Below are 22,815 nucleotides of genomic sequence, written 5' to 3'. Positions count from 1 at the left end.
ATGCTGACAGTGTGTGTGTTTGCAGCTCGGGTGCACAGTGACCCCAGGAAAGTGATTTATCCAAGTGAGAGCTACAGGCAGTTCTGTGGTCAGAAAGATGCCCCCAGTGAGTGAGTACTGGATGCATTCACATAACTCTATTACTCATGCAGTGTGAATAGTTTGTGAGGTTTCAAGTTTCTCTGTCTGCTGGGGGTTCTCTTGGGAAGCTGAAGAAACAGTGACACTCTTACTGTATTTTTATAGCGCACAAAGGCCAGAAATAGATGAGTTGCTCAGTGCATGTGTAGATCCAAATTACTATTAGAATGCAGTTGTTCTCATCGTTCAGAGAATTTTTTTGGTAGAGGATCAACATAGCTTAAAGATCACATCACTAATTGCATAGCAAGTGACTAGCTGGCACAGCTTCTAACTACTCAGGTTTGGATTGTTAATTCTTTTATCCGCCTCGGAGTAAGAGTAGTCCTAAAGCATTGTTGTCTCATTCTTAGTTTTTCTCAACATGCACCAAGTAACAGAAAAGACCATAAGAAAAAAGTTCTTGAGGTTTTATTTCTGGTGTTTACCCAGTGCCAGCAGGGAGGAGACTGAGAGGTCTGGGAGGCAGGCAGCACTAAGCACACCTTCCCTGGGATATCTGCTGAGCAGCTTGCTTTGCTTGTCTCTGTTTCCCAGTGGTTTTAAATTCTGAATTGTGAGAGTTAAATTAATCTGTTGATCTCAACAAAGCACTTCTGCATGGAAATAGCTGCTCAGGAAGGAAAGATGCCACATCGTTTTTTCCTCTGAAAAATCTAAGTGCTTTATGAAACAGAATTGTAAAGACTGTTTTTTTCCCCTTCTCCCTTTTAAAAATTAGGCACCCTTTAGGCCCTTGTCACTGTCAAGAGGCTCAAGGCTCTGCAGGAAGCAAACCAGAAGCTGGTGTTTGGTAACAGCTCTTCGCTTCTTCTTTCTTTTCCCATTTAGTTTTCTAATGGGGAAAAAACATGAGGAAGCCTCTGTCCAAAGGGCATTCAGAATGGAAGGAACAGGAGACAGGGAGTGGAACAGAGGCAGAGCTAGGACTTCATATCCTCACAAGTTTTTGTTACAGAAGAAACAGGCTAAATGGTGTAAGAAGACCTGTTCTACCCTCTGAGATTCTTCACAGCAGTTTTTTAAGAGGCCAACTTTCTGAAGAGGGAAAACAAGGAGCAAAATTTGTGTTTTGTGTTCCCCTCACTGCACCCCTTCTCTGCTCCTCTTCTCACTCTCAATTTGCCCTTTTGCCCTCTGAGATCAGTACGAAGCAGTGAGCAAATGGATTTGGGAGCCTCAGACACACAGTGTCTGTGCACTGTGTGGTATGTAGCCAGACATGTGTCTCTGTTATCATCCACTACCACTTCTTCTGCTTTGTTACACTCCCATTCCTTCTTTCTCTTTGTTAATCGAGACTTCCCTTTGTTTATTTTTTACAATGTGATATCCAGTTCCTATCCACAAATGCCCCTCTATCTATACGATTGCTGGAGAATAATACAGCTGCTGAGACTGCATTTTAGGACTTAATGGCTATGTGGAGGAGTTTCTGATAAAAGTATAAGCCAAGAGACATAACACAACCTACTGGGAAAGCAGGAGTGTTCATGGCAGTAGGCCAGGAGGCCCTTCTGGTCCCTAAAAGTGGAGGTGTGGGATGTGCTTGTCATGCCTTCACTGCTGGCATTGTTGGGGTTTTCTGATGTCCTGAAAGCAAGTACTGTGAAAGGCTAACCCAGGACTATGGTTTTCCTGAGTCCCTAAGGCCTTAGTCTGAGAAGTTTTCCTTGGAAAGTGATCACATTCTCTGTGCTTTGAGTCTTGTGCTTGGAACAAATATTCACAGCAGTCTCACTGAGGAGTAGTCATGAGCACAGTCAAGAACCTATTGAAGAGCGGTGACATTTCAGTCCAAAAATCCCTCTGCTGATTTGAAGAAATCACAGCTGATGTTAGTGAAACTGGTTTTGCCGGGATGTGTGTTTTGTTACCAGTGCACGGTAGAACAGACCTTGGTGAAAAGAATTTAACCTTGTAAAATGTCAGGCAGTTGAGCTAATCCCAGTTTTAAAGGGAACTTGAATGTGTAGTGAAATTCCAGAAGCTGTCAAGTGTGAGGATTCTGGGGTGCAAACTCCTCAGACTGTCCCTTCTTTACATCACAGGAGGTTTATCAGGGTTATCAGCACATGCTATTATCATTCTGTTTCCTGGTCAGCTGCTTTTGGGTTTCAGCTGTAAAAAGCTTTTGACTGATTTTGGTGCCACCTTCTGACCAGCCGGAAATAGGCAACTTTCAGTGTAGAGTTTGCCGATAGTGATTCTGCACGCAGTGCACAGACAGTATGTTCAGTGCAAGCAGAGGGACCACAGAGTTTTTTGCAAGGGGTATTTTCAGACCTCACTTCTCAGAGGCGGGACTACAGATGCCTGTAACAGTGCCTGGGTTGTTTCAGCTTAAAACCATGCTGTGAAAACACCTTCTCAAAAGTTAGCATTCTTTAGCTCACATAGTCCTTTAGACCAAATGCTTCTGGTTTCAGAGATGTCTTGGCATAAAACACCCAGGGTCTGCTTGGGATTTGTTTGGGGTTTTGTTTGTTTGTTTGGTGTTTGCAATATGACCAATCACAATAATAGAATTTAAATATCAATATATGCTGTCAGGTTTTGAATGGTAGGATGTGCAAGCACCCATAATTATAACATTACTTATGTCCACTTCCATAGGAACAAGACCATTTTGTTTCATTTCAACATTCTGAAATGTACCAGCCCCATAGTGTTAATAAACCGCCAGTGCCCTACAACAGAGGTGAGTGAAATACCAAGATTGCCTCTTAGTCATGGTGCTTAAGAACTAGACATATATTTGTTTGATATCAAAATTCATATCCTTCAAAATGTAACATGGTTGCTTTATAGATGACCTGTAGCATACAGTTTCTGTAGCCTGTGGTGGTCAGAAAAAATAAATCAGTGCATGCAGAAAATACTTCTGATTGACATCTAGGGTTTTCCAAAGTAAACGTGTTCAAGAAGATGTGCGTATCCCCAGTGACAGGAGTATCTGGGTATGGTTAGAGCCTGCGGCACTTTGAAAAGTGAAGATCTTGAAAGCTTGTTCTTGCCTTGTGCCACAATTCGTACTCCCTTGGCTGTGCTGCAGCATCTCGTGAAGCTGTGAAATAAACCCAGTCACTGACCTTGTGCGTGTTAACCTTATCCGTCTGATGTTTTTTTCTATGAAACTGTTTCACTGACCTGCTTTGTTGAACAATTGCACAAACGGTTACGCTCATCTGTTCCACCATATAACGCAACAACGTACAGCATGGGGTAGGTCAGAGGACTTAGGTGGAAGGCTGCCAGAGTAATTGTACTGTGTAACTAAACTGCAGGTGACCGAGTATTGTCTTAGCCATGTTGACAATATTCAGTGAGGTCCAGTATTAATTTGGATGAGGGCTGTTACATGGTCACCAATTTACTGATTCCAGATGTTAAGTGTCTTTATTTGACTATTGTTTAAAAATGCTTCCAATTCCAGCTTGCCCTTACTCCTGATCCCTGCCCTTGATAGAGGTTTCTGGCCGATCAGTTAGTGTGACTGTATGGACTATCTGACACAGCTGAAGAGATGGAAACCTCCAGCAAGGAAGAGCAAGAACCCTCTTAACACTGACCAGCTGCTGTTGGAATGGAAACTTTCTCTGTCAGCAGCAGGTTTGTTTCAGGAATTCCTGTCTGTTCACATGCAGACACTGACACTGTTACCCTGCAGTCTTTAAACTCTGTTACTGAAACAGTCCAGCCTGTTCATCTGAGGTCATTGTGTGGGATTTGACTGGGGCTGTGGGCAAGTGAGCAGTGATCGTGAATCGAGTAAGGTGAAATACTCTTTGAAGGAGAGTTTGGGGAGCAGAGTAGTTATTTTGGTTATTTCCAAATGTACAACATCTGCAAAGTAGAGAATGGTTTTCGTTGTTTGCTCCTGTAGATGGTTAATTCTCCAGTCTCTTGTGAAAAGGACCTTTTGATAATTCCTCTTTTGAGCTGCAAGCAAGGTCTTTCATTCCTGGCCTGTTCATATCAAACAGCAGGAGGGAAAAACTCAGTAACTGGTGTGGGAAGAGCTTCAGTTCTTGAGTAAGACACTCGATTTGCAAACTGTTATTACAGTTCACTGGATCCATAGCATGTTTAGTTGCCTGTTTCATAGGTGGGTGTCATGGTTTAAACTAAATCTGCACAGTTCCCCCTTTGTTTCCCCTCCTCCCCCTCACCTTCCCACTCCCGGAGGGATGGGAAGGAGAGCCAGAGGAATACAACTCCCATGGATTGAGGTAAAATCAGTCCAGCAATCAAGGTATAACAGAAATCACTACCGGTACCAATAACAAATCAATGCTAGAGGAGACAAACAGGGAGAGAGAATACGATACCACCCGCCGCCACGAGGCCAGCCCAGAAGAGAGCTCACCCCCCCCCCCCCCCCCTGGCCAGCTTCCAGTCCCCTCCCCGAGCAGGACGTGCTGTGGTATGGAATACCTCCCCGACTAGCCCAGACCAGACGCCCTATCTCTCCCTCCCCCCCTGGCAGAGCATGAGCTACTGCTGAACCCATGACAGTGGGAAGCTGAGGTTAAAGTGTATACTTGTTAGTTACTTGTTGTCCAAGCAAGACAAAACTTCTTTGTTCCTTGGCCTGTGGGTAGTGTGCAGGACTGTAGCACTCGTGTAGAAAGACCTCTTGCAGTATCTGCCCTGTTCTGAGGATTAGTACAAGATCTTTTTGCAAAAGTCCTTCAGGTGAATCATGTATGATGGAATCCCTTGAGGTGAAGCACAGCTTCATGCATGATGTCCTCTGGTACTTTCATAGCAGAGCTTTTGTAAAGTGTATTTGGTTAGCACAGCTCTGGAAACAGTGAAGAGCCTTCTGGAAAAGGCTGAAACTTGCTAAACAGATGGACTTCAGACTACATGGGAGTGTTTAGGAGAACTAAGGAGTCAGACCGACTGTACACTTCCATGGTTCCAGAGCCCAGGAGAGCCCATGGGGGCATGGGACAACTGCTTCTCCGTTCCATGAATCCTAACTTCTGAGTGGCTGTTTCCATCACACCCCATTCCTTGCCTGATTTCTCAGGTAAATCTGGTTTATGATGGCTGTACATCAGGTGCTGAGAATTTTATTCCTGGCACATGCACCCTTCCTGCTTTTTTCCCAGCAGACTGGAAGCTCTGCATATCCACTGGGATGTGTAGAGTCGACAGAGATACAGGCTGTGCTTGATGTGCTGGGTAACAGGAGAGACTTTGAAAGTATTTACCAAAGAATTTGAGAAGTACTCACCTACGAAATCACAAGTGCATTGTGTCCCTTTCCAAATGTTGCAGTAAACATTATTGAAAGCAATCCCATAAAACAGGGCACTTTTACAGGTGGCCTTTTTTCTTGCTTTTTGATTGCACTGACTTTCCTTACCCTTTTCTACCCCCAGTGTGTCTTCTTTTCTTGCAGCTTTTTGTCTCAAAGTGCTCAGACAAGTTTGTGACCTACACTGATGTTCAGGCTTCCTACAGATACAAACCCGATCAGTGGAATTACATCAAACAGTTCTGAAAGCCTCATTTTAAGAGTCCTTGTAAGGTGTGTATGTATCAGGAGGTGATGAATACTTTTTTTTTTCTTCAAGTAATGTGTAATATGCATGATTTTACTGAGTTACAGTAAAGCTTTGAATTATTCTGATTTCACCATATAAGGAGTTGTCCCATACATATGCTTTTACAGTGATTTGGTCAGGGATGAAGGTCTTGTATGCACATCAAAACCCAACTCTTTCAGTGATTACTATTTGCCTAAAGAGTATCTGCAGCTACCCATGTGGTTGCCGTACTATGGCAAGTATCCTTTAATACTTCAGTACTTCACAACAGTAGAGTGTCTCAAAGCAATTCTTAAGGTTCCTGAGTTATCTAGAGCTCCTCAGTAATTTAGCAAGGAAAAGAAGTCTGTCTTTCATGGAACTGATTTTGGACTCAAATGTACTGTGTTATTTCTCACATCTCTAAATCACCTTGCAGTTTGGCTATGTTAGATGTATTAAATTCTTACTCTTCTTTAAGAGAAAAGTAAGGGGGAGGCAAGGAACAATCCCCCAGTCATTACTGCCTTACCTGCCTATCCAAAGTGAACAGGTCTTTTCTTTTTTTGTCACTAGAAAAGTATAGAATAGTCTTTTCCCAAATCAAATTGAGAGGCTGGATTCTCATAGAACCATTAGGTAAAGGTGAAGTACAGTTGTGCAGGAGGACTGACCTGCCCTTCCCTTTGGAATGAAAAACAGGACTTGGTGCAACAAAGAGCAGGGCAGCATAAATGAGTACATGAACATCTGTCTTTGTCTCTCTCTTTTATAATCTCCTCCTCCCTCTGTCTAGCCCCTAGTTTCTGTCTTTTTTTTCCATTGTTTCCTTTTCCCATTGTTTTCCATTTCTGCTTTCTTTTGGTATTTTGAAAGGTTCTTAAGAGATGCTTCCTAGACTTCTCCACGAAGAATGGTGTGCTAACCATGGCAAATAAGACTACTTTCAAAGATGGAAGAGGGAAAACAAGAAACGTAACCAATCTCAGGGAAGCTGCAAAGTAGCTTTTACCCTTCTTAAGTGCTTGCCTGTTGGATTCTGAGACTGAAATAATTTAGGAATTGAAAAACAAAGATCAAAATCTGTTGTAGCAGATGTCTGAGGGTACCCAGACAAGACCTGCTAGCAGATGGTTTCTGTGCCTGAGCACTTGCAAAGTTCCAGTAGGGAAAACCAGCACTGTGGTATGCAGACATGAGCAAGGAGCAGAAGCTTTAGTCTGCCCAGAATGACTGTCAGTTTTCAAAACATTCCACTTCATTTTCCTAGCCAAAATTAGTACCAAGGAAAGTTAAAGGAGGTTCAAATTGAAGTTCTCATGCAGTAGGGCTTGGGCCAGCCAGTAATGGCCTCAGCTCTTCCTTCCTATAGTGGCCTTTCTACTACTGTGGACTGTGCTAGTACTTTGGCATGTCAACTCATCAGCATGCTCCTGTTTTTAGTACACATCTAAAGGTCAAAAGACAACGAATGTCCTGGGCTCTGATACCAGACAGTACCTCCCTTGCAGGTGAATAGCAAGCATCTCCAATCCTGAGAGAAAACTGCTGCAATAGCCTCCCTTTTCCAGCTACTCTCCATCCTCAGCCTGTCTGGAGCTCAGGGGTACTTTTTCTTACCTCTCCTTTTGCTTCACTGAGCTGTTTTCTGCTTCTCTGCTGTTAGCAGTCTTGTGTTTTCTCAGCAACATCAATAATGTCCTGGATGCAATATCAATTGGAGTAAAAGGTTTTGAAGACTATGCCATTTCTTGGTATTGGATTTTAATGTAAGATTCTAATGGGTATTTTTATGTTTTTCCAAACCCACTTTGGAGTGTGTAGGGAATTGAAAAATAGATCACATATGTGTTTGTTACCAAACCTACTTTTAAACTCTACTGTTATGTTGTTATGGTTCTGTACATGATTTAAGGATAGTATGGCATACATACATACAGTATGGTCTGGAGTAGCTTTTTAATATCCTACCAGGCAGAAACCATGAGGTGCTGTCTTCTGTTGCAGGATCCATCTGTGTAGTAATATTCCAAAACCTGAAAAACCTTGATTAAGAGCCTTTCAAGCCAATTGAGGTTGCTAAATGTCATTAGTATCTATATAAAGCACATCACAATTTCCAAATTGTTAAATTCATTATAACACATAAATCCAGCATAATTCCATAAATCCAGTGCAGCAGGCAAAGCAACTTAAAGAACAAAAACTATCGAACAGAGTTAGCTTTATCTTGCAATTATTACTCAGTAATCAGCAATTAGTAAAAATGCAGCACTAAAACAAAAGAAGTAACTATTTTGCTGAAGCAAATTTGTAAGTATATATGCCTACATGAACTTCCTTTCTATACCTCTTACTGAAATCGGGCTTATAGTGCAGATTCTTTCAAAGGACATACTACTCAACAGATGGACTGGAGAGAGAATTGACCATTTTCTGAACAGAATTTCTCAATACTGAAGCCAAGTTTCCACATTTCAAATAGGATACTTTTATAAGGAATTGTTGTTACTTTTAAAGTAGTTGGGTAGAATTTTCCTCACACTTTTCACCAAATGACAGCATGCATCCAATGATTTATGGGGAAACATATTAAAGTGCCGGAGTTTGAGTGATAAGAGTAAAGGCCTGATGGTGAAAGGAAGCAGGATTAAAAATCAAATATGGAATTGCTCTATTCTTTTTATCATACTCTCAAAGAACTGCGGCTTTCAAGGCTCAATTTAAGGTAACCACTCTGTTAAGGTCAGTTGCTACCATGTATTCAGTTTTGGTGTTACTAGGACTTGTGTAAATCTGAAGCTAACTGTGGATAAAGGTAACTTACAGCAGTAAGTTAAAGAACAGAGTCAGAAACTCCAAAACAACAGCTTTTTTTTTTTTGAGGAATACATTCTGAATTTCAAAGAAGCCATTCAGAAAGGGAACCATTCAGAAAGGGAAAACGCATCATGCTGGGAAGCCTTTAAAGGGACTTAAGACCAGTTTACAAAGGTTTAACTACACAAACTGATGTTCTTTTTCTTGTCCCTCTGCCCATCTGGCTTAGTTTGCCCATAACATCCGTTTTTAATTGTTTGTGATCAGGCTGACCCATTTTTTTATCTTTAGTCACTGGCTAAATAAACTGGGAATGTTCAGAAGAGAAGTTCCTGACCACAGGCAAGAAAAGGGTTCAATTTCTTTTGAATCTGTTCTAATACAAAATTCTGATGTAACACCTCAAAATTCTGAGAAATTAAATGTTCTGCAAGTGTCTGAGCTGGATCTTTGTTGGGTAGAACCATTGTTCACACTGCTTTATTTGTATTGCTTTAGAAGACTCCTCTGAGTAAAAAGGCCTTTTGCAGTAGTTCTTTCCTTTCCTGGGAGTGAAATGAAAGCAAATATTTTCTTACCACAGACTTGATAAAGACACTGAAGATGTCTTTCCTAGGGGTCCCACTGATGGCTCTTAACAGGTTCTTTTCATGCATCACTGTGCCCTGATCATTTTCTTCTCTGATGGATAGAAAGAGTCACTGTTTTTCTTCCTGAAATGAATTATTTTTTTTTCTAGGAAGGCTCCTCAAATGTTACTTTCCTAATACTGTTCCTTTGCGAGCAGGGATTTTAAATGGAGGACATAAACCAGCAACCTCCCCACAGGCAGGTATTTCTCTTATTTAACTTTCTGTGCTTTAGACTAGGCCATGGCCTGGAAAAGGCAGTGAGTTGGTCAGCCAGTGTAAATGACCAAACCAGACCTGCACTGATCCCATTCAGACGCCCTGAGAACTGAGGTTGCACAAACGTTTCTGGCTGTGTCTGGTGAGATCATCATATATAATCTGTCTGTTTCTAACAGCACAGAGCAATGAGGAAATATTTCATAAGAAAGATTTTGAAATACATTTTTGCAAACCATACTCCTACATGAAATGAAGTGACCCTCATTTGGAGTAAGAGGCATGCAAGAAAGATTTTCCCACTTGTTCTCCCTGTGTTTCTGTTTCACATCTTTCTAGTGGACTGTTCATTGCGATGATTGGGAGTCTGCTGGATCTTGTGTTATTGAGGTTCACAGCTGGGGTTCTTTTCTGGATTTTCATCTTTGGCGTGATTGGAATTATAGGTTATGGTAGGTATAATCCTCCAGCCTCTGAGGATGTTTTTTCCTATTTTGGGCAAGGAAAGTAAGTGATTACATCAGTTAAATGCTGTAGTTGGGAGAACTAGTGCCTAGGTTTAGACACAGTTAAATGAGAAGATCTTAAATGGCAGTGAAATTTAGTAAGAATCCAGCTGTGCTGATATTTATCACCAGATGTAGCAACATGAACTAGCTACACACAGTGTGGTTAGTACGCATTCACTTGTACTGATCTTTTCTGTAGATGTGATGTTACAGCTGATTAGTCTCGCGGTAGTGCGTGTTTGCATTTTGCTTACCTGACGTGCTGAGGACAAAACACTTCACTTGTCAAAAATTTAAACAACCACAACTTTGTCTTTGCACTCTTTAAAAACACACATTTTATAATGATTGTTTTTAACAGGCATCTGGCTTTGTTAGTGGGAATATGACCATCTTAAAGAAATACCTAGATCTGACCTCACTGCTTCTGACACTGAATTCCAGACAGACTTCAGAGTACCTGCAGCTGAGGCAAACATGATTAGCACTTAGTAAGTGCCCTTTAAACTTGGAATCTGTTAATGGATGTTGTAGAGATTCAGTAGCAGTCTTGCTATAGTTTCTGCCTTGTTAAATCTCCTCTACATATGTTGCTCATAGAAGTAAGCAGAGTTCTCTTTCTTTGTATAGTACTGTCATGGTTTGAGCATGTTTTGAGGGTATTTTTGTTCAAGGTTTTTTCCAGCCAGGTGGAGGAGGGGAGTCCAGGAGGAAGGAGAGACAGGACACCTGACCCAGACTAGGCAATGAGGTATTCCATACCATAGCACGTGATGCCCAGGATGCATACTGGGAAAGAGAAGGCTGGAGGGGAGAGCTCTGGAGAAAAATGGAGGAGGGAGCACATGGTGCTCGGCCAGGCAGGGTGGAGTGAGTTATGGGTCGGTGGCTGGTGGGGTGTTGTATTCTCTTCACTTGCTGTTTGCTGTATCATTATTATTTGTAGTAGTAAATGGCAGTAGGGGTTTTGTGTTATGCCTTAGCAATTAAACCGTTCTTATCTCAATCCGTGGGGGCTACATTCTTTGGATTCTCCTTCCTAACTCTCCGGGAGTAGGGGGACTTGGTTTAAACCACGACAAGTACAAAATCCACTTTTTCTGCAAGTCTATTAGTATATGTGTAAGGGGCAATAATGCAGTCACACTAGTGATGAGAGTGAAAAATGCTTGTGTTACTAGCTTTCTACTTCCTGGGTGTTCAGTCTTCACAATGGGGAAGTAGAAGGCAATAACTAGGTCCCGATGAAGATAAGGAGGGACATTTTTCTCTTTCAGTCTGTTTGTGCCCCCTCTTTGAGGGCCTCAGAAATGAAATTAATACCTCTGTGCATCTTTTGTAGACCTGTTTACATTCAGGTCACTGAATTTTCTTGGAGGCTGACCTGGGGCTGTGGAATGAACCATCACCAATGTCATCACTTCTGGTTTTAAGAAGTGCTTCACTGCTTTCTCTTACAAAGGCAGTGTATTTAAAACAATCCTACTGGAACAAGACAGGCTGCAGGTTACGCATCCCTCCCAAGGGAAGGAGGGGCACAAGAGACAACAAATACCTGTCAAATACTACTTGCATTGCTGTTGCTGTTCTATTAACAGGCACACAGACACTACCTGACGATGAATGGCACATAACCTGAAACATTCCCTCTCTCTATTGGTAGCTAAATTAATAGAGCAGTAGTTTACTGCTTAAATCTCCTTTCTCTGCTTTGTGTCTTCATGTAACTGTGTTGGATCATTGAGCTCATGAGCATCTTTATGTATTGTTGAGGCAGAGCTTTTTAGCATGCTGGCTCTAGAGAATATTAGGATTTTATTATGTCTTTTCTTTTAACTCCCCTGCCTGATTCTTAGCAGCCAATGTATAGTTTACCCAGAGGTCATTGTCACTTTCAGATGAGTAAATTGAGATACTCAGGAATTAAATCACTTTTCCAAAGTCACCCAGCGAATCAGTTAAATATCCTTGAAGGAAACATAGGTCCTCTTACTCCTAGTCTAGTACTCGTCACTGACTGACATTGCTTTCCTTTTTCACAATGCTTGAGACAAGCTACATCAACTTGACAGAGCTGAACTGGATTGAAACCAACTTCAAAGAAACCTGCCTGTGTATTCCTTCATGGAGAGCTATATCAAAAACAGATACTGAAATGTGTGTAACAAAAACTTTTTTCTGAAGCAAGTCTGTGGCTCTGAGCACCACAGGGGTCACTTGCCACGTGCAGTTCTGATGGGTACTGATAGTGCTTGGGATCACAATTGAACATCATCTCTGACTATCTGGATCTGGGTTCCGAGGCTGTGTCAAAGCTGTGGGACCTGAAGCCAATTCCACTGTCCTTTTGCAAACCTCCAGACATGCCATGGCTGAGGGATACTATCCCTTTGTCTTCCTCGCCTTCCACAAAATTTCTTGGTTTCAGCTGGAGGAGACAGGTCGGGCTGTGTGTAATCATCCACCACTGCTGGGCTGGTTTAGATGTTGTCTAACCCTCTGAGGCACACTGAATTAATGGGTGTGTCTCAGGGTCAGAGGAGGTGTGCTTCAGGCATTTAAGACTGCCTTCTTGAGGTAGAGTCGAGAGAATTATTTCCAATTGCATCAGTAGGTTTCGAACTGACAGAAAGAGAAATGAGACAGAAGCAGGCTCTTTAAACAAGATCTGGGTTATAAATCAAGCACTGCCCACAACTAAGAGAGGAAATGTTCCCGGACATGGTGCTCTCAGTTCTCTAACCTTAGAGCAAGTTTGTGTGATTCCAGCAGCAAAACTGGAAGGTGAAAAATCATTTATCCAAAACTGTACTGTCTTAGCCTATTTTTTTTTTTTTTTTTTTTTTTTTTACTTAAATGAGGGAAAAGGAGCTCAGACCAAGCTAATACTGAGACAAGCCAATCGATTTAAGTACATCTAAATATTAGAGGAGTATGTATGAGAAGACTGCACTCTTCAGGAAAAAGTGGACTCTTCATCTCCTTTTTATTTACTGTATCTAAATGCTACAGAGGAGCAGCATTAGAGTATAATCACGCAAAGTTCTTGTTATAAAAAGCAGCATTTGTTAAGGGTGAACTGTCAGGGTCCTGCCCATTCTGACAAACTCTGGCCATGTAGAATGTGCCCCCACAAAGCTATGAAATGGGATTGAAGATTGGCAGCTGCAGTGGGAGAAGAAAAGAGCTGCTCCAGCAGATAATTCTATCGAGTTCATGAACAATAGTGCAAAACACAAGGTGGGGAGAGGGGGTAATTACAGAGGCAGCCTATTCATTCAGTTCTTGATAAATTTATCTTTGGTTTGTTTCCAGTGATAATACTTTGTGGTGTTGAGGTCATAATCACACTGATGCTGATCTGCCTAAGGAATTTGATCCAGATTGCCATTGAATTCTTGCAGGAAGGCAGTAGGTATGTTTCTGAGTTTTGGGAATATATTTTGAATTTTATTAAACAATCTCTGGAGTATACTCTTCTCGAGCTTAATCTTGCACTACCAAGGGCAGGAAGTTGGGTTGAAGTACAACACTAGATTTGTTGAACCATACAGATAGTGTAAAGAATGCCACTTCTCTGTCACTGAGATTGTGCTTATAAGAGCTTTCTCTTTTGCAGTAAGATATTTCTTAACTCCCACAGCTCCCTACATTAAGAGTACATATACTGTTAGTGGCACCATGTGTCCTCTATGTAAGGAGGTGTGTGCCAAGTGTGTGGCACTGTTAATAGGAGCCTAAAACCTACATCTGCCAGCTTTGATCTGTCATTGGATTGTCTCCCCAGAGTCATATGCTAGTGGTAGAGGAGGGGTGTTGTTCTGGCTGGGGCTTTTAATTTATGAAAAACTGGATCCTTATGGCTCCAAACAACCTTTTGTCTGGACATGCATAAATCTGTAGAGAGAAAAGAAGAATTTCATGACCAGACATTGTAATGTGGTGTGGTCCAAGGCTCTTCTTTTCAGCTCTGAGTACAGAGGAAAGCAGAGCAGCATGTGAGAGTTGAGGGCCTGGGAGGCCTCTTCATTTGTGTTCTCTGAAATCTGGATAAGCATTATTCACAGTGGTTCCTGGTTTATCCAGTGCCAACTCTTAGTTCTCGTTTGAGTTTGGTTTGGGTTTGTTTTAATGGGAATATAACAAAGGAGAAATGGATTTAACACACCCGTGGATTTCATTGCAAATAGGCTAAGGTCCCATAGGCCTCAGAAGTAGGGCTCTGTTAGAACACATGGAGTTAGCTCTGAGTTTATCTGTATGTGCTTGCTTGTACTTTTCTGCCCTCTCTGTTGACGTTATGGTTCTCAGGAGTCAGGGTTTAGGATTTTTGTAATGGGATTAGGAACTACTGAAGTTCTACTTTCAGCCAAGTACCTGTTTCCTGTCTTACCCTACGGTGCAGTTAAAGCGTAGCAATTAATTTTGGCAGCACTGAACTATCCTCTTTAGTTCCTGTTCATGACAATTCAGGAACGCTTTTAACCCTCTGCAGCACTTTTGTTCACAACCTTGACAGGTATCAGTACTTCAGAAAGTTCATAAACTGCCTTCTGGGAAGTGATAACATTCAGCAGCAGTTTTTCAGCAGCACAGAAAGGTCACTTGAGGGTGATGGCTTTACTCTCATGCATAATGCATGCGGTGAAGCTCCCTGTGCAGTTACTGTAAAACTAACAGCCCACACACTGTATTCTGGAAGATGCAAAACAAGCTGCTAATGACTGGAAATCAAACTGCATTTTTCAGTGCCTTTTAACTGCTCTTTCAAACATAATTGTCTTGAAATCCATAGGTGCAAACGGCGGTTACTCTGTCCATGGTTTCAGTGATAACCAAGAGGCCTCCTATGAGCTGCTGAACGAATCTCCTGTGTGCCTCTTACTAGACTTCTACATCTCTAGACTCAGGCAGAAATCAATGTGTTGCTCTTCGGCTCCTGACTGCATACAACAGTTCCCTTGTACTCTCCCCAGCATTTACTAGTTTATCAGCAGGAATTGGGTAAATTTGTCTGCTTTTATATTTTGGAAACTGCCTCGTGTCAAACACACAGCATCAGAAATGACACAAGACAATCCTGTAGAAAATACTAAGAGGCAAAAAGGCTTGTGATAAGCATACAAGGGTCACTGGAAAGACAATTTACAGTAACAGAAGAGGTAGGTGGCCAGAATGTGAAGAGAACCAACCTGTAAGCTTCAGTGAGCAAAACCCTGCTCTCTGAAATCCCATCCCATAAGATAACCCAGCAGGAGGCTCTCACCTGTGAGGTTGCTGTGGCCAGTTTACCCAACAGGGCTGTATCTACTCACTCGCTTGCAGAGAGGAGTCCCTGGAGGAGTAGGAGCTGACATGCTGAAGTGCTTGCCAACAGTGAAAGGTCATTCATCTTTCTGCCTGCCAACAGCCAAAGGCAAGCACCGTTCATTTAGGGCACATGCAAGGAAGGTCACATAGTCACAGGAAGGTATTAGCACATCCTGGCATTACAAAGACAAACTGAATGTCATGCCCCAGAATAGTATCTAAGGCAGGCAAGGGGCTGGGAACAGAGTCCTCAAATGCAAGGTAACAAGAGGTAATTTCAGGTGTGTAGGAGTTGAGGGAAGAGCATATGAACTGAGCAGGGTGGGACAAAGAAATAAAGGATAATGTCTGCAGCAAGAAGATGTGATTGAAATGTGTTTGTGGCCTGGAATGAGCTGGATCTGTGAAGCAGTAATGGAGAAGGAGGAAGCAGAAGACAGGCTGGAACATGGCAAATTAATAATGTGGATTTTAGTGCTGCTGATAAAAGTGGAGTGGTAGAAATGACAAAGTGAAGATGTAAATACATCTGAAGAAAGAACCTGCAAGACATAGAATCATAGAATAGTTAGGGCTGGAAAGGACCTCAAGATCATCTAGTTCCAACCCCCCTGCCATGGGCAGGGACACCTCACACTAAACCATATCACACAAGACTTCATCCAACCTGGTCTTGAACACTGCCAGGGATGGAGAATTCACCACCTCCCTGGGCAACCCATTCCAGTACCTCACCACCCTAACAGGAAAGAATTTCTTTCTTATATCCAGTCCAAACCTCTGCTGTTTAAGTTTCAACCCGTTACCCCTTGTCCTATCACTACAGTTCCTAATGAAGAGTCCCTCATCAGCATCCCTGTAGGCCCCCTTCAGATACTAGAAGGCTGCTATGAGGTCTCCATGTAGCCTTCTCTTCCCCAGGCTGAACAGCCCCATCTTTGTCATCCTGTCTTCATATGGGAGGTGCTCCGGTCTCACAAGAGCAGAGTAGAGGGGCAGGATCACCTCCTTCGACCTGCTGGTCACGCTTCTTTTGATGCAGCCCAGAATACAGTTGGCTTTCTGGGCTGTGAGTGCACACTGCTGGCTCATGTTCATTTTCTCATTGACCAACACCCCCAAGTCCTTCTCCGCAGGGCTGCAATGAATTTCCTTTTTGCCCAACCTGTAGCTGTGCCTGGGATTGCTCCCACCCACGTGTAGGACCTTGCACTTGGCATGGTTAGACTTCATGAGGTTGGCATCAGCCCACCTCACAAGTGTGTCAAGGTCCCTCTGGATGTCATTCCTTCCCTCCAGTGTATCAACTGAACCACACAGCTTGGTGTCATCAGCAAACTTGCTGAGGGCTCACTCAATCCCATTGTCCATGTCACTGACAAAGTTGTTAAACAAGACCTGTCCCAACACCGATCCCTGAGGGACACCACTCATTACTGGTCTCCAGCCGGACATTGAACCGTTGACCACAACTCTTTCAGTGCGACCGTCCAGCCAGTTCTTTATCCACCGAGTGGTCCACCTATCAAATTGTTGTCTCTAGTCTACAAGACCTCTTTCACCTTAGCCAAACCAGTGTGAAAAGGGCTATTTGGTCACTTGGCACTTGCTGCACCGGTGCATTCTTCCTCACTGGGCATTTGTGTGTGATGTACCAACTGGACAGTGAATTCAATTTCATTAGAAAGAACTGGACTAAAAACCATGCCAAGGCAGAGGATCATACAAGGTCTTTTATACTATGTAATGTTGGCTTCAAGCGGTGAAAAAGGAACTTTAGCAAAGAGTGAATATGCCCTTTCTTGGCTGTATGCTCTATAGACCATGAGGTTAATGTTTGCTTAGTCATCTTGGGTGGGCTCCACATGTGTTTTGTACAGAATAATGTAGGAAAAGAGTGAGAGAACATAGAGTGCTCTGAGTGCTCTAAATTGCCTGGCAGCAGCCAGTGTCTGTTCCCAGAAAGGCAAGGCTTTGATAAGGTATCAGTAAGGGGATCATTGGTTTTTGCAAACAAATTGTTCTTTCTCATGTAAAGAGGGTCAGTTATTGCTGTACAGGACAGTGTTGATATATCCTTATGCTCTGTGTCTACTTCCACCAAAATTCAAACTCTGAAAGAACTACTATTGCATAATGTGCCTTGTTAGAGGTGGGTGTGCAGGAGAGACTGAGTCAGTCTTCACGGTTATTCCCCTTGTACATTCTGGCTATGGCATACAGCTCTGGGATGAAGTCTGCCTTAGTTCTGTAAGTAAATAAGGTATTCAGTCTTGTCTGTGACCCTTCATACACATCTCTGCATAGCAAGAGCAGTTTTTCTGTTACCAGCACAAGTGTTTTAGAGCTTGTGGTTATCCACTGCAGACTCCTGCATTGCTCCAAGCCCACAGCTCTGTGATTCCTCCTTAAAATACCTCATTCAGTTTTCTGGCTACATCAGGAGAACCTGTGTATAAAGTAAGGGCTAATCAAACACCACGCAAGTATGCATACCTGACTTGTGACCCAGAGGTAAGTGTTGCAAATACTTCCCTGCTGTGAGAGTTATACTAATTGTATTTCTTAATCACTATTAAATGCAATGTGAGAAAATTTGCATATCTTAAGTAGTGATTCCTTCTGTTAAATCTGAAAATAGTGCTTCGTGTTCAGCTAAGACTCCTTTGTTCAAAGCAATTTAGAGTTATAAAGCAGTTTTTTTGCTGCAGTGTCCTGTGAGCATGTGAATATCAACCAGTCTCATTTACTGGGTGAGAAAGGAAGATGCAGAAATACTGGTTTATTTGGAAAAGTGTACCTGAATTCATGAGAATTTCTATCTTTGTGGTTCTAAAAAGGCAGTAGAAGAATTTGAAAGTCGTTTTTATACATTCCACACATGGTACATTGGTCACAGTTACATTGGTAACAATGATTCCTAAGCTCTTGACATGAATCATTCTTGCATTCTTTACATGCCTCAAACTTGCCCAAAGACCAGCCAGGTTTCAAAGCAGAGGCTTGGCTGCTTTTGCACAGTGATGACCTTTATGAAACTCCAAAAATACTTGTCTTTTGACTTGAGTGTGGGGTTGAAGTGTTTTTTGAAAAGTAGATATATTTACCAAATGTTATATCAGGGTTATTTTCAGGTGTTTAAATGTCAATGTACTGCTGTGCTTAGGTACATCCCAGACAATTCCCCACCATCCTGATAACCCGAACACTAAAAAAGAAAGAGATTAGGAATTGACTGGTTTTATTTAATGCCCAAACTGAGCAAATACATTAATTGAACAACAGAATTAGGGAAGAGTAATTTGATGTAAAGACTGCTCCTGTTTTAATACCGTGAGATATGTAAGGGAAGCTGTGACACTTCCACAGCTTGTACAGAATGGCACAGCTCAGTTGATTTCAGTTCAGTTGTGCTGATATACACAGGCCTCTGGTTTTCAAATGTTCTTATTTCCTTACTATTGCTTTTTATGTGAGCAGCTTTTTTAATGAAACTGAAGTGTTTGTGTATCTTAAAAGTATATTTCTGACATTCAAATTCTGTATCTCTAGGTTTCAGGCATGTGGTAAACAGCCCTGTTTGCCAACCACATAGTTTAAACACCTGCATAAGACACTACTATGAATCCTTATATATGTAAACAGGTTGCATAGTACTGGAGTGCAGTGTTGAATGATCTAATGAAACTTATCAAGCAGAATGATGTGATTTGTATTAAGCTGCTAAATTTCAGAGCCTGTGAACACAGAATTCAGTGCATATCACTGTGGTGTTGATTTTTCTTCATGTATAGACTTCTAACACAATCAAGGTGACTAAATTCTGTCCAGGTGTTCAGCATACTTTTGCTTTTTATGAAGGAGAAAGACTGTACTGTAAGTACATCTTCATCTTCCAGTTAGCCGATGCCTTTGTCTTTCTCTGGCTAGTGAACTTTGCAATTGGAATGGGTCAGTGGACCCTTGCTGGTGCCTTTGCCACCTGTTACTGGGTCTCTCGAAAACCGGCTGATGTGCCACTATGGCCGCTCTTCACTGGGACGAGCAATACGGTGAGACGGTGGGGCTGGAGGTGGGCCCTGTCACATATCTAGCAAGTGCACATTTTACATGTAGGGAAGCCATTCTGCAGATGCCACAGCCCCCACCCCCAGCACCCCCTGCAGCATGCACACACACTTATGCACATGCATGTTCTGAGGTGTCATGGGCCCAACTGGGCTGAAAAGCATTTATTAATATAATAAATATGTGTATTATTTATAATGGTAATATATATTATATAAGCATTTCTATTATTATAATAGATAGTAATTTTAATTATATATATAATATATAATTATACATATTATATAATTATATATTAATTACATACAATTATATAACCTTACTTACATGTTCATGTGAAACTTTGAGCCTTGAGACTTCTGTTTGCATTTCATGATGATTTTTACGAGGGCACATTTCATTAAGAAACCAATCCTAACCAGTCTGTGATTCTGTGATTCTGTGATTTTGTTCAATACCTTTAGCACTGGATGTAATTCTTAAATAATGGGCAAAATTAATGATAGATTCCTTCAAGTGCCATATATGTTAGTAAGGGTAAGACATGAAAAGTAAATTGTGTTTTCTTCGCCAGTGTCAGGAAACGTGACCAAATTCATGTTCCTCTTCATCCTGCAACAACCACTGCATCATCAACAAGCTGCAACAAGCACTGCATATGCATCTTGTTCCAGTGCAGACTAGTGCAGTTAATTAGTAACTAATGTTTATGTCATAGCTGTAGAAGATCCATCATTCCTCAAACCTCGAACGGTGGCAGGTGTGGGCATATATGTAAGAACACCAAGTTTTTACAGTGATGCCTGTAACTGTCTTCTCTCTGGCTTTTTAATTTTACTGAAAACTAACTTAGATCCATTCTGGCCTAGTTTTAGTTGTCAGTGAAGTCGCTCTTTCCAGTTGTCTTCATATTCTCTCAATAGCCTTTGATCTGTAAGGATCAGTACCAGCAGCTGTGGTTATCAGCTGCTATGTTTCTAGTGACTTTGCTGCTGCAGACTCTAACCAGGAAAATACTGAAAACCTCATGATAACCTTAATGACATGATGTGATGTGGCTTTTTCTTCAGATGGTGCCATGTCTTGAATGCAGATATCTGCTGCCAATAAATACACACAATTGCACTGGATGTGAGTCACAAATAGCTCCACAGCTGCAGCCCCCAAACCAACATCTGCATAAAAGTAATTGAGAATAAATCCAACAAAAGAGTAAGTTACCTCCTGGCATGCATGTTTCTAACAGAGGACTTCATTAAAAATAGTTTCATCTAGCTTGGGTTTCTCTAATTACATTGTGACAGCCTTAAGGGTTAATAGCATTCAAACCACCTTGACTAGAAGTAAGCATTAAAGGTAAATCACTTAAGCTCAGGAAGGCATACTGAAGGGCACAGGAGGTAGCAGTGTGAAAGACAGGACACATGCACTTGTGTTCAGTAGGGAGGTATTCTGTGATTCTATAATTTATGGCCTTACTATTACTGGGTATTTTAAGTTTATTAAATATATCCTCATTACCCTGCTTCCCTCAGTTGATTGTAAGTGCTTAGCACAGACAGGCTGGCAGGACTGGGGCAGCGGGGAGATGCCCAAAATGCTCAAGCACAGCATTAGTCAGTGATCCAAAAGTGCTGGTGGGTTTAACTGGACAAAATCTACCCTCCAGAATACTCCCTACCCAAGTGTGTGGGGACTCAGGTAGGGGCCGTCCTCAACCCTTCCAGTCAGGGGAAATGGTGTGAGAAGGAGTGAACTGATACTGCATGTCCACAATTGGTAGATTATAGACACTGCCCCAAATTGTGTGTTTTATGGCTGTCCTGATGCAGGTGCAAAGGCAGTCCTGAACTATTTGGTGGCAACCATCAAAATAACAGACTCATTGTTCTCAGCTCTGGTTGAATCTAGTTTGTGAGATATAGTGACTGTGCTTGGGCACCCTCAGGGGGATAAGAATCCTTTTCCTTGCAGACACTGGACTTGCTGTTTTCTGCGAATGCAGTGACTAAGCAAACTGACACTAGTCTATACAAACATCTGGAGGTATTGACGCTGGATCTCATGAAGGAACTGTACCATAGTTGGAAATGAACTGTCAGCAAGATCCAGGGGTTTGTTATGGGCAGGCACTATGGCCTAACTAAAACCTGAAGCCCACACCAAAGACTTGAAGGATCTCTTCTATCTGCAGGGCTGAATAACAATGTCATTTTCTAAGATCAAGTAATTATTAGTGCTGTTCATAGTTTGCAGATACTATGTGAAACATATTCTTTCCCTATTTAAAAGGGCAAAGTAATTTGTCAGGCATGTGGCACAGGAAATCTTCATAAACACTGTGTGACTTGTGAAAGCAAGCTGCCTGAAATACAGATGCTGTGGCTTCTTCCATCAATCACAGTAGGGTTAATCAAATCAAAGCACAGCATTCTTTTTCTCCGGAAAGCTGGAGTCATAGCCCTGTGTCCCTGTTATAAAAGCAGAGATTCCCTCCCTCATGGGATATTCAAGCCCAGTACTCCCACAAATCGTCCTTCACAAATGTGCAGCTAAACAGAAGCTAAATATAAGCCCGGCTGTGTGCTGGGGCAGGGACTCTGCTGCCTTCCAGCATCAGCACTCAGCCTGCCTGAGACCTCCCCACAGCACTGGAGGAGAAGCTGTGGGAGAAGGAACAACCCCTGCCAGGGAAGGGAAGTGCTGGGTGGGTGATGTTGTTCCAGTCTCCAGTCACTCTGAGCATGTTTACAGAGGGTCCTTCTGAAAGACACCGAGGCAGCTCGAAGATGTCCCCCCTAACCTGTCATTGCCTTTTTCTCCTCTGACAGTGCCCCATGTGCAGAGGCAACAGATATCCAACAGCAGCTCCATCATACAGCTCCTCCTCCTGCCATTCTCAAACATCCAGGAGCTGCAGCTCTGACACTTCTGGCTCTTCCTGGGCATCTCCTGGCTGCACTCCTGGGCAACGGCCTCATCATCAACAGCATAGCCTGCCACCAGCACCTCCACACCCCCATGTACTTCTTCCTCCTCCGCCTCTCCCTCATGGAACTGGGCTGCATCTCCAACACTGTCCCCAGAGTCATGGTCAATTCCTTCTGGGACACCAGGGCCATTTCCTACACAGGTTGTGCTGCACAGGTCTTTTTCTTTTCTTTCTCTTTTTTATCTTAGCTGAGTTTCTCACTGTCATGTCCTACAACTGCTGTGTGGCCATCTGCAAGCCCTTCACTGTGGGACCCTCCTGTGCAGCAGAGCTTGTGCCCACGTAGAATCATAGAATAGTTAGGATTGGAAAGGACCTCAAGATCATCTAGTTCCAACCCCCCTGCCATGGGCAGGGACACCTCACACTAAACCATATCACTCAAGGCTTCATCCAACTTGGTCTTGAACACCACCAGGGATGGAGCATTCACTACCTCCCTGGGCAACCCATTCCAGTACCTCACCACCCTAACAGTAAAGAATTTCTTCCTTATATCAAGTCTAAACCCCTGCTGTTTTTCAACCTGTTACCCCTTGTCCTATCACTACAGTCCCTAATGAATAGTCCCTCCCCAGCACCCCTGT

General features: G+C 42.5%; 1 pseudogene; it reads left to right on the top strand.

The window, feature by feature from the left end:
- LOC101872539 (choline transporter-like protein 5) lies at positions 1-20,267 on the top strand (annotated as a pseudogene).
- Positions 20,268-22,815: the final 2,548 nt, after the last annotated feature.

The sequence above is a fragment of the Melopsittacus undulatus genome, chromosome 6, assembly GCF_012275295.1.
Source record: "Melopsittacus undulatus isolate bMelUnd1 chromosome 6, bMelUnd1.mat.Z, whole genome shotgun sequence".
Lineage (NCBI taxonomy): Eukaryota > Metazoa > Chordata > Aves > Psittaciformes > Psittaculidae > Melopsittacus > Melopsittacus undulatus.
The sequence above is the reverse complement of the archived record's forward strand: the minus strand, read 5'-3'. Positions and strand labels throughout refer to the sequence as shown.